Source organism: Takifugu flavidus, chromosome 9 (genome assembly GCF_003711565.1).
Source record: "Takifugu flavidus isolate HTHZ2018 chromosome 9, ASM371156v2, whole genome shotgun sequence".
Classification (NCBI taxonomy): domain Eukaryota; kingdom Metazoa; phylum Chordata; class Actinopteri; order Tetraodontiformes; family Tetraodontidae; genus Takifugu; species Takifugu flavidus.
Window position 1 is genome coordinate 4,984,629 of NC_079528.1, and position 12,196 is coordinate 4,996,824.

Here is a 12,196-nt window from a genome sequence, read left to right on the forward strand (position 1 = left end):
CACCTTGTTCTACCGTGCACCGCCAAGTATCAAGAGTCCACTTGTCCACAGGTCCCTCGTCTGTATGTAAATACGCCGGTGCGTGTGAAAATCAGATTAAATTTAAATCTAAAGATATTCAGTGCATTTGCCACTTATACAACTAAACAATTCAACTCAGGTCCACTTTCTAAAGTCAGGACAGCATGAAATGAGATAATACACAGTGAGGAGGATTATTAATACAGTAATACAGTACACAGATTTATTAACAACAGATCAAATCAGGCATGAACAACAGTCTTTGTATTGCAAAGCCGAGTTTAATGCAGAGTTTAAAAACAGAAATAATTTTCACATATGATCTAGTGAGGTCAAAGTCAGGACAGTCTCTAAAGAGGGCTCTTGACAATAAGTAACAGGTTGGAAGGGTCTGATGGGGGGGGGGGGGGGGGTTCAATTGCAACCACTCTAAAAGAATTTGCTGCAATTTTCCAAAATGGCCTTCTCATGGCCGTTGCATTGTTTCCCATTAAATGCAAATACAGCCTAAAAAAAAGAAAGAAAGAAGATGAAAATCTCAAGATTGGTAAAGTAACACCCACATATCCAGGAGGAATCTGAATCCTGGCTTCTGACTGATCACAACCACAGACTGAATAAAAACCAAAGAGCTCAGCATCGACCAATGCATTTGTTGTTATTTACTGTAGCATGAGAGAGTGAAGACAGTCGGCATCAATAACTGCTGCAGCCAGAAAGATGTGGAGCTTTCAAAAACAAAACTGAAATGCATTTTTCATTTTCCTCCTTTGCATCCAACATCGGTGCTTCAGCTTCACAGAATGAAGTCAGATTGAATGATTTCTTTCAAACCGGGATAATAATGTGTTTACATCAAACTGCCCCCCCCAGGTATGAATTTGTTTCTCATTGGGTGCTGAAAATGTATTTTAGGGTGATTTAGTGGCACCAAGAAGGCTACATCAATCATAATTCCACCATTTGAAGAAACAAAGAGCCAATTATTTAACGCTTATTATTAGTGGCTGCCGACTAATAATAAGATCTATATTGTATAAACGAGGCGGTGTAATTAGCAGGTTAATTCTTTGACGTGATTATTGTAGTCTTCCTCCTGCCAGTTTAGTGTGATTGGTCAGAAATGTTGTTAACGTGCAGGATTTTAACCGCTGAATATATGAGGGAGTTGGGGAGCAATTTAGAGGTCTGGAGCACAACTAATGGAGATGAAACACTCAGATGGCAATTTTACAGACTATTTTACAGGACTTATAGGAAAGGGCAACACACAGAAAACTGACACTTTACAGGTCATTACCCCGTCCAAGGACTTAGCTACTAATAAAAACCTTGACTACGCCCATACCCATTCTCACCCTCCACAACATCAGCCTCACATCAGCAAAAGAACCATTAAAAATAATGAGAATCAATAGAGTGTTAAAAGTATTGGCAGTCTGGCCCAAGAGCTGCTCTGTCTATTAGTGGGGGAAAGAGAGCTTCTCTCTGGCCTGCCAGCTCTAAATAGGAGCACATTGATCAAAAAATCTAGGTTGAAATCTCAATCTTTAATTGTCCATGTCACCCCTCATCTCACTTCAAGTGTCCGTCGTGTCCCAGGTAAATTGAGGCCGTTAGACACGGTCGTTTGACCCGAGATGGAAAAAAATAAACATGAAAACGACATTAATCCGTTGTGTAATCGCCAAATGACATTTAGGAAGAGGGCTGGAGCCTAGTTCCAGCCAGCAGCAGACAGGATGCGGGGTTTAATAAATCATACGTGCAAGTGAAAACTGAAGACTGGCGTTTTCTTTAAAATTACAAAACATAGTCACCATAATGTTGCTGGTATAGAAGTGAAATCTCACTGGCTCCCCCTCTTCTTTCCACCAGTAGGCAGTACTTTGCCATAATTTATGGAAAATATATGTTATAAAGCCAGTTAATCAGTCAATCTATCCCCAGCAGGACTTAAGGGACCACCGGGAGAGGAAAACTAGTCAAATCCCTTCTCACTTTAGTCCAGACGTCTGGCTTTTCAGGCACACCGTCACAATTCAATCCTAGCTTAGGAGAAGGACTCATTTCCAATATCTTGATAGCCAGCCAGAGCTATCTCTCACCAAAACCCACACTGGCAGGGATGGGGGGGGGGGGGGGGGGGGGGGGGTTTATCCCTGAAAGAATCTACCAAAGTTGTTCAGTCATTTCAAGCTTCAGTGTTCAGATTTGAGGGCAATCACAAGAACAAATTCAGTGTTTGGTAAAGATAGCTGTGACCTGATACAAGATCCTGAAATATACCATTAAGCTGCGCTGCATGCAAGTGTGAAATGCTGTTTTGACAACTTGTGTTTGTATTACAAGTCGTGACAGCTCGTCACCACAGATGATTTAGCTCCATCAACACCTGCAGAGGCGACTGATGCATGAATTAGCCAAGTCAACTTTGGATGCGATGAATGCGGCTCTTCATCCTGTACAATCTCCCTGCTCGTCAGGGCCATTCACACTCACCGAGGTATGAAATGTCAAAAGAGATTTCAGAAGATCATGTGGCGATGTATGATTATGTTGATTCAGACTGCCACGATGACTGACCACAGGGTATTACAGCAGCAAGGCCGATCTAAAAATTCAGAACACACTGTTTAGCAGGTCTATGATGGGCTGCAAAGTCACAGTGAAAAATTTATTCATCTTCGAAGGTAGACCTAAATAGAACCCAGGGGGCATTTAGAACAAGTAAGTCTATCTTTAAACTCTCCAGGGATGAATACGTAACATGTTTGATCTCATACTGTCACTGAGCTGCTGTATTTTTGGAGGCAAAAGGTAACCCATGTAAAAGATTTATCCTTAACAGTTATTGCACTGAACAGGAGCAGAAGAAAACAGAAGATAACAATGGAGTTTAACATTGAAGACATCAGAGGAAAAACATCCTTGGATAATAATCTTTTTTTGAGGGAAAATCATTGTTACACAGCTAATCAGTACAATATTTAATTCTGTCTAATGCAGCTAAATTATTAAACATATTTATCCATCATTTAGTTGGGTGTGTACTCTAATACCAGTGTAGAAATACACAGAAGAAGCCAGAAATCAACTGTGTTGAAGGCAAAATCCTAGAATCTGTTCCAATATAGCTGCTTCAGTATGCAGAACCACAAAAATAATACAGGTCCCAACTTCCCTTGAGTCACAGAATATGAATGATTTGCTTAATATGGTGTCATCCATCAATGTACGTTTAAAAACACAATTAGGGGCTGTTATTGAGGGAAACCAACGGTCACATTACCACATCAGGACTTCCTGCAGGCATGGGTACTGTCAATTCAATTGAATGTGGATTCATTACATTTCAAAATCAATTCAATATTGATCAAACATGTACAATACTGATTTATTAGCATGTGTAGAAAGCTAAACCTAAACCAGTTAAAAAGCTCCGCTATAATTATTGGGTAGATTATTTCTAAAAAGCAGAGGATACTAGTGTGGGTTTGTAAAGGATTATCCACCTTTTACTCATTTAGAAAACAAAACGAACAATTACAGTTAGGACAAAGCACAGCCGGCAGCCTAGGTGATGTCTGCAATGGAAACTCTTTAGGCTCTGCCACCTAAATACATTATTCAAGTTATATTCCACTGTCTGCATCTGTATGCCTCATTAATATTCTTAAACAAGTTTGGAGGTAAAACTATAAAATGGTAATCAAGGACATGACATATGCTCGATGCACAAACGCAGCCTGAATGCCCATCTTTTAACTCAGAAAAATGATGACATACATGGTGGAAAGTGGGCGTCATGTTGCAGGAACTGGTTTTCACAAACTTGCAGGTGGAAGTGGTGACTTATTTAATCTCACGCTCCTTGGCTTTGACTTTAATGTGGTCTGTCCGTCAAAATAAATCTGTTAAATACATTCATTATATGCAATTCTATGAAGGTCAATGTGAGATGAATTCAGTTCAACAAAGCCCAGATTCAGAAAAGTCACTTAAACTTGAGCAGAGTAGTCTAAAGACCATTTTTGTACTAAATCATCTGTACAACAATCAACATAGATGCATTTTCTGAATGCAAAATGAACATACCGGTTGATATGAAAGGGCGTCGTAATCGAAAGCTCAAATCAAGCAGTTAAATGATGCAAACGTACCGAAATCGTCAGATAAATGCCAAACTGTAACTTGAAGGAGGTGGGTGCAGAATTGCAGATGTGCAAACACCTGTCCCATATACACCCCTGAACGCCTGATTGAAGAAAGGTATAAATGGGATCTTTCACCAACTGCTGACTGAATGCGATGCTGTAATCTAAAGAGCCCCTGCTCATTTGTAGGGGGCAAATATCCCCGTTCCCAGATCCCTGGTGTCTGCATGTCTCTGCTCTCCACCTTCAATAAGTCAAGCTAAAAATCCATCAGCACAGAAGCAGATCAGGTAGCACACAGGTGCACGTCTCATGCAGACCAAGGTCACGGAATTGGATGCTTGATCAATCAGAGTAATGAACCACAACATGCTGACATGACAAATATTGACCTCTAATTAGATCCTGGTTCTGCAGGTGATGCACCATTTCTCAAATAGATCAGGTCAAAGCAGAAGCAGCTGAAACACCGACACCAAACATTTTATAGAGAAAATGCTGGGGGGGGCTTCAGTTTCAGATTTTTAATCTTCAAATGGCAAATGTATGTGACCCTTTTTACTACTGATGTGATGCTTTTTCAGGGCTGCACGAACACAGAAATATAGCTGTTGATTTGGATTTTCAGGTGAAAATGTGTCCCTTCAGATTACGCATCAACGCGCAGCCGTCCAACATGAGCGAGAAGACACATCAGAATTCATGTGGCTTGTTGCCCATTTGCACGCCGTAAACACCGTCAACCTCGACTCGCCCCGGCACAGAGCAGCAATCAATAAGCACACAAAACCAAATCTAAACCAAAATTAGAGGGAATATTCCACAATAGCATAGTGATCAATGGCTGCACGTGGCCACAAACAAATCCCCCACTTCATTAGGAGCTCCCAAAATGTATGAAATGTATCTTAAATTTCAGCTTTCAGAAGCAAATTCAAGCTCATTTCAAGATAAGTGTAGTTGAAAATGCCAACCATCAGATCTGACTGTTAATAAAGCATTAGTGAAGAATTGATCAGTGGGGCTGACATGACCCATAATACGTATTATTATTTACACACATATGAAGGTATTTCCATAAGAAATGCACATTTTTAATTGAAAGATAAAGTTTGATTGGACTGGTCCTAAATTTATTCATTGAATCTAGAGATCAATTTTACCTTTCATATAGATGCATTAAGTATTCATCCCACTGAACCCAACCAAAATATTGACGGATTATGGCAGGTTCAAGACCAGGGAAGTGGGAGCAGACAGGTAGTCAGTTAAAGTGATCCTGCAGTTCACACACGTTCTGAAAACAATGGTGTGACTGCAGAAAGTGGACGCTTTCAAACTTTTCTTTTATTCCTCACGAGCCATTTCACACACTGTGAGAAGAGCATGAATAAATTATTACGTTGCTGGGATTGGAATTTAGTTTTATTATTTGATAACACTCATAGGTCAGAAGAAATGGAACCCTCCGTTTTAACTCAAAAGGAGGATGACGTGGTTTACTTTTGAAGTCAAGGTTTGGGATTATATTAGGATATATGCTTTAGGTTATTGCTCCAAGCCTGTATGACACCCAATAGATCATTGGTATTAACTTGCTGTTAATGCCTGAGTAATCCTGAAAATCTATTTTAAGAAATAAGAAATAGAAATGTACCTCAATGTAAGCCTTTAGGGAAATAAATTATGATGATCCGTTGTATTTTCAAAGGGATCTATAAACTTCCATGCCCTCATTAAAGAAGGATTATTAAGCTTTAAGTAAAGACACAAACAGAAGGCCACACATAATCAAAACCAGGTGATATATTTTCCCTATTTAAACGAAAGCAAACTTTGAAAACAACTGACAACAACTCATCCTTATCCAAAATCGCTGCAGAGGGAACGCACAAAATAATACCATCATAAAGCAAACACTGAAACATCAATTGCAGTCATAAAAGCAACATGCAATTCAAACAAAACTGAAGAACACATCCTGAAAACGAGCAGGTTCAGCCTCAACGTAAACTTCGCGCAGCGGACAAGCTAATGCTAACAACCGCTGTCAGAAGTTAGCCGCGCTAACAAAACAAAGGCAGAAAAGCGGAGTGCACGCACAAACCTACCTTAAAGAGCGTCCATCATCTTTTATGTTTGCCCGGTTGCTGAAAGATCCCGCAAAAGTCTCGGGAAACGGGGGCTTCTTCTGAAGCGGGTAACCAGGAAAGCGTGTCATTAGCAACGGGAACTGTCAAACAATGGCGGAGCCAAGTACGGCAAGCGAGAGGTCGACACGTGCTTATGTTGACGTTTTTACAACGGCAGTAGTAGCGCGAAGTCTGGTCGATTTCTCCCGTTTTGATATTTGAATAAATTGCTGTTTGACACGCAGAAAGAATGTTTAATGCATATGTCAAGCGTTTCCCTTGTGTTTGTGTGGATTTTCAATCGACACTGGTTTCCTCCCAAAACACATGCATTAAAGATGCCTTGCATTGATTGGGGAATCTTAATGTCGTGTACAGTGCAACTCTGTCTAGGTGTACTCCTGTCGAAACTACTGACCTTAGAAATAAGGTCCAGCAACCCTGGAGACCCTGTTTTCTTTGTATAACCTGTGGTAAACAGAAAATTGTATGCAAAATGAAACAAACTTTTGGCATGTAATAATATGCCATTTCTTGTATTTATTTTTTTTAGCATGACTACACTGAAAATGACTGGTTTATTTTCAGTAGTACTCCGGACAGTCTTCGAAGGATTATTGTCACTGTTCTGGTGGCTAAGCTCTTTCAGTGATGCTGTGGCATGAACAAAGCAAGTGATATCTAGTGAATTCTCATTACAGGGGGATTATCAAATGTGCCAGCATGCAATGCACTCCCACATCATTAAGTGTTTTGGATCATTTACAACCATTTACACCAACAATAATGCCTTTTGTCCCCCCTTCTTTCCCCCATAAGAATCATACTTTGGTTGTCTTCATGACTCAACAGGCATCTGTCTGTTAGGATCACTTTGCTCTGAACTGCAAAAAATTTTTTAAAAACAATCACCATTTGATCTAAAAGACCTTTTGCTGTTCCTAAACCTCACTGCCGTCACGCCATGTTCAACTCGTGCTTAAGATAACGAGGAAACCATTGCACAGTAAATGCTGATCTGAAAGAACGGTTAATCCTTAATGAGTCATTAATATTCCTGAATGAGCTCTAATCCCAGCTCACATGTCTCCCCCAGCAGGAAGATGTGCCTTTACCTGGCTCACAGCAGGATGCCCGAGTTAAACAAAAACTGCACAGCAGAGCAAACACGCTCTCTTTGCAGTTCATTAATTATACATTCACAAGTTGGCATGCACAGGGTTTTTTTTTTTTTTTAAATTTCTTACTCAGTAAATGAGTGTTTAACTTTTCAGAGCTGTTGGTTTTCTTATAAATAGATGTTTAAATTGAGCAGAATCAATAAAGAGGGTTAATGGAAGTGTGTGATGGTACAACGCCGGACTGTTTGTTTGACATCCTCCATTGTTAAATGAGTAGTATAGAGTCCACAGATCCTGTCTGGTTGTCAAGAATTTAAAAAAAACCCTTCCTCATAAATGTTGCAATAACAGCTTTAATTAGAGCATTGGTGGAGCCAGACCCAATCGCCTGATTGATAGACAGTTAACAACAGTGGGGCAAAATGGCACCATTGTTAATATACTCTGTTGTGTGACCTTTACACAGGGAAAGGATTGGACAACTTTTACTGATCTAGCAAATGTGAGGGGCCACTATGGCCTGAAAGTCCCCAGATGTGCAAACCCTCCTCTATGCTGTGCAGTGCTGTTATAGTACCATGCTAGTCTGGTAGCGGAGGCAGTTATTGCCATCTGGCCTGCACACCCCCACAGCAGAAATACATTAAGTTGTGGGGTGATCAGATTGACTTTTCCTGGCAGCTGTTTTGAGGATGCTGTGGAGAGGAGTATACCTCCACCATCACATAAAGCCTGAACCGGGAGCCGGTCTCTGGGGTAGTTTCAGGATACATGTCTGAAGAACATATTTTTATTGATTCCAGCATGATGCAGAATGGAATTTTCATTCCAACGTACTGAGCAAATGAAAGAATGTGCAACTGTTTATCCAAACTGCAGGAGTATCTCAGGGCCCCCGTTTAAGCTAAATGAAGGATATACAGCGTTCAGATGCTTGTTAAAAAGATTTTTTTCCCCCTGTCTGCTGAGGGGCTTTAATGGTGAAAGACATGAAAAAGAGATTACCTCCACAATGCGCGTTGCCGTTGAAACATGTCGTTTCTCATCAACAGCGCATGTGAGAGCATTCAATATCAGTCCTCCTGCAGGCGCGCAATCTTCCACCATGCTGCTGTCTGCACTTCCTCCACCACTCTCTCCCCACTTTTCTCATTAGATTCCCCTCTCTCAAATAGATTTGCATTACACAGTGTGGGGTATGATGCAAAGCATTCAAGGTTCCAGCCTCCAAAATTCACAGCATGTCCAGTGTGAATCGTGCGTGGAAAGTTTAGTATCCTAGCAACAGAGCACAAACCAACGTTGATTGGAGATTTCATTTGGTCATCAAAACAAAGTCAACAGATCTGACTCTCGAGAGACTGATGACTGATTTTAAACAATCAAAAGGCGTTAAGCAATTTGGCAGGGAACAAGAGAAATAATGGGTTTTCTTGTTTGGAGTAAGAGCTAAAGACCATGTAATCCATCCACACCAAAGGAAGATTTTTCACAAGTGCAGACAAAATGGACCCAATCAGGTATTGGAGCCAGTTGGTGATTGCTGAATTAAATTGTCTGACTGTTTCATATTCAGGGGCAGGTTTCATAGTTGATCACTGCCTCTGATTGCGTCTTGATTGCCTGTGTTCGGGGCAAGAAGGTACTTTCTTTTTTTGGAAACAAACTTAGCTCTTGTGCATTTTTTTCCCCCCAAATGTGGCTATTCTGTACTGTCACACTGAAGTAAGATACTCCCAGGCTGGAGCGCATATCTAAAGTTTAACACTGATTTTATTGAAGACAAAAGGCTCATGCTTTTAGCTAGTTTTCATGCTTTTAGTTAGCGCCTGCACAGCTATTTTGGCGTCAGAAGCTCTGCACATCGATTACATCACTTCTCACCTGACCTGTTGCTTAAGAGGGTCGCTTGATATGTCAAAAAAATAACAAAAAAAAACAGATAAGCATTTACATTAGTGTTGCCTAAGTTAAGTGTAATAACTTCTAAACTTATCTAAGGCATTAATCTTAATAAAAATATTTTAGGTATCAGCTGATAAGGTCCACTTTTTCTTTTGATGGTGGTGATTAAACCGCAAATAAAATGTAAAATTATGAAATAATCAATTGTGCACATTATGGGAAGCTGTCCATTTATTTAAATATTTGTTTCCATGTGAAAGCAGGGCATTTTATTTCAAACAATACCAACAAAAGTCATGTGAAAGATCTGGATTTTTTTTTTTCTTGTGATGTATCTAAACTCTGTTAGGCTGCAACAAAAATGTATAGTTAATAATATACCATGTACCTATCATGTCATATGTCTGACAGATACAGCAATATAGGCATAAGAGAATCTCTGGCATCTTGGGTTCTAAACAGCTATTGCCTGGAAGATAAGCCTCTGATGAGAGGAGCAAAGATGAGAGCTTGCACCTAGACCATGGCCGACCATTACTTATTCAGCCCCCACATTTATATTTAAGTGGGCCCATGATGAGGTAAATTCCACCCATTCTGGGCTGAATTTCAAGAGATTTGTGTCGATACTGGCGCTTAAGTTGGCAAAATGTAGACTGATGGTGTTACCAAATCGGATACGTTGCTGAGAAATGATGTCTCAAGAGGCATTGTTCTCCGTGGCTGATGATGATGACTGAGATTCCATCGGAAGAGGCGAAGATGATGAAAAACTGCGATACTCTCTGAAGGTAAAGAAAAACAAACGCGTGGCTCTGAAGTACGCTCAATGTGTTCCTTTGTTATATGTGTTTCTCCTTCCTTTGTCCACAAAATCTTATTTTTTTCCTACCAGATTAGTAAGCAGCGACTGTTTTCTTAGGGCACATTCAGACAGGCCCATTTGCACCCTGCTGTGAGACAGCATAATTGTTCTTCCACTAGATTCCGAACCAGCTTCGTGCAGAACAAACACAAAAACGCTTTTGAGTTCCAATGGTCTTTTCCCCCAGATTTCACGTTGGTTGCGTCTCTATCAGACTGTGACCACTCTGGGTTTCACTATGCTAATATAAATTGATAAGGAGTGGTATTTTCAGCATCGTCATAACAGTATGTCAGCGAGCGTTGAATTATCGCAGCACGTACAGGAACATGTCACTGGCAAAATTCCATTCACAGATCTTCTGACAGTGAATGTTTTACATGTGGTTGCCACAGATTGTTGTCTTTGTACACAAAGAAGCAGCACAAAACAACGCACCAACCAGTTATGATGGTTTTGCGTGATGTGTTTAGCAATTGCTAAATTGGTCCCCTGCCTGCTGCTAAAACTGGCACATTTAAATCAAACAACAAAAAGACAGATAAGTAAAAAGAGACAGCCATGTGAGCAGAAGATAGATGATTTTAGAAACCATTAAAAATACATCACAAACAACCCAAAACCTAGACTGGTCAGCACTGTTAAACCTGTAGAGGTCAGGGTCTGCAGTTGACAGTGCAAATACATTTTTAGGATGTTTTAATACAGGTTATGGGTGGAAGTTGTGACTGAAATCAGACAGTATGAGTACGATTTACTTGTTCACAAATTCCTTGCACATGCTGCTGGGGTGAAAAGGTCGACCCTGAGAGCTGTCTCGAGTGACTGCAGTGACTGCCACATCAGGTAAAAAAAAAGCAGCTGAAAAGATCAGGAGCTATAAGTGGGGCACCAACTGGATCAGATGTGATAAAACCAGGATATTTAGAGTGTAAAGGTCTGTGAGTGGAATAGAGACAAAACAATAAAACCCAACATAGAGCAGCTATTCATCCAAAGCAATGTCAATTTTTTTATTAATCTTTTTCATCATCTGGGGCACTAAGCTCTGTTTCTCTATATAATGATCAGAAAAGTTCTGCAACATTAAATGCAAGTCGGACACTGCCTCGGGTTGGTAAACTGTTATTATTAATGACTGGACTCATCTAAGATTAGTGAAAGAGAGTACACTGGTGGAGCAGTAGAATGATGTCCAACTTTGTCATTTCAGCAGGTTTCTGCTCCATTAATCTGTGTGATTGATCCTGTTCCTGTCCTTGCAGTGTCCCATGAGGCCTGGATCTGTGGAACTTGTCACCAAATCTGCCTTTTGCAGTGACAGTGAAAGCCAAAAGAGTCACAGCGCGCAAACTTCAGGAGGTACAGGAACGTTACATCGATATAAGTTAATTAAATGAATGCCACTAAAAAAAATCATCCAAGAAAGATGACTAATTCTTCTGAAAAAGATTAAAGAACAGCACCTCTCACATGCTTCTCTTGTAGCCTTGCACAACAGAGGCATGAAAAAATATCATAAAGAACAATACTGTTTTGAAGGTTTCAGAAAACACCTCTGAGCCTCTCCAAAGGTCACTTATTTACATATCACGTCACCTTAAATTCATACAAAACCCGAAGATTCCTCTTCTTTTGAAACCAAACTAAAAGGATGCTAGCTTGTTTCCTCGTGACCTTTTGGAATCTCTTTTTTATCACATTCAGAAACTGTTTGGGACCTCGCACGTCTTCACTCTTCTCCGGGTAAGTTATTTTAATAGGGCTCATTATGATATTCCATTTACATGCATAGGAATGTTCTCATTAACACTCAGAAAGGGTAAATATTCTATGTCCCAAAATGTCACAGTTAGAGTCTATATTAAAATGGTTTATTCGTTGTTGTAATTAATTAGTGAGGAGGGGCTTTGGCAGCCCATTATGAGCACACTCAATGGAGGAAGAGGTGCATTTATGGGAGCTTGTATATGGTTGAATATAGCCACAATCATC

The 12,196-nt window shown here is 40.2% G+C and overlaps 1 protein-coding gene across 2 annotated transcripts in view; it reads right to left on the reverse strand.

Moving 5' to 3' along the window:
* enox2 (ecto-NOX disulfide-thiol exchanger 2) overlaps positions 1-6,429 on the reverse strand; it is a 100,501-nt gene extending 94,072 nt beyond the window's left edge. For both annotated transcript variants that reach the window (XM_057043585.1, XM_057043586.1), the window contains exon 1: positions 6,290-6,429. The gene's annotated coding sequence lies outside the window, so the exon portion shown is untranslated. The remainder of the gene's footprint in view (positions 1-6,289) is intronic.
* Between the last annotated feature and the right edge of the window lie 5,767 nt (positions 6,430-12,196).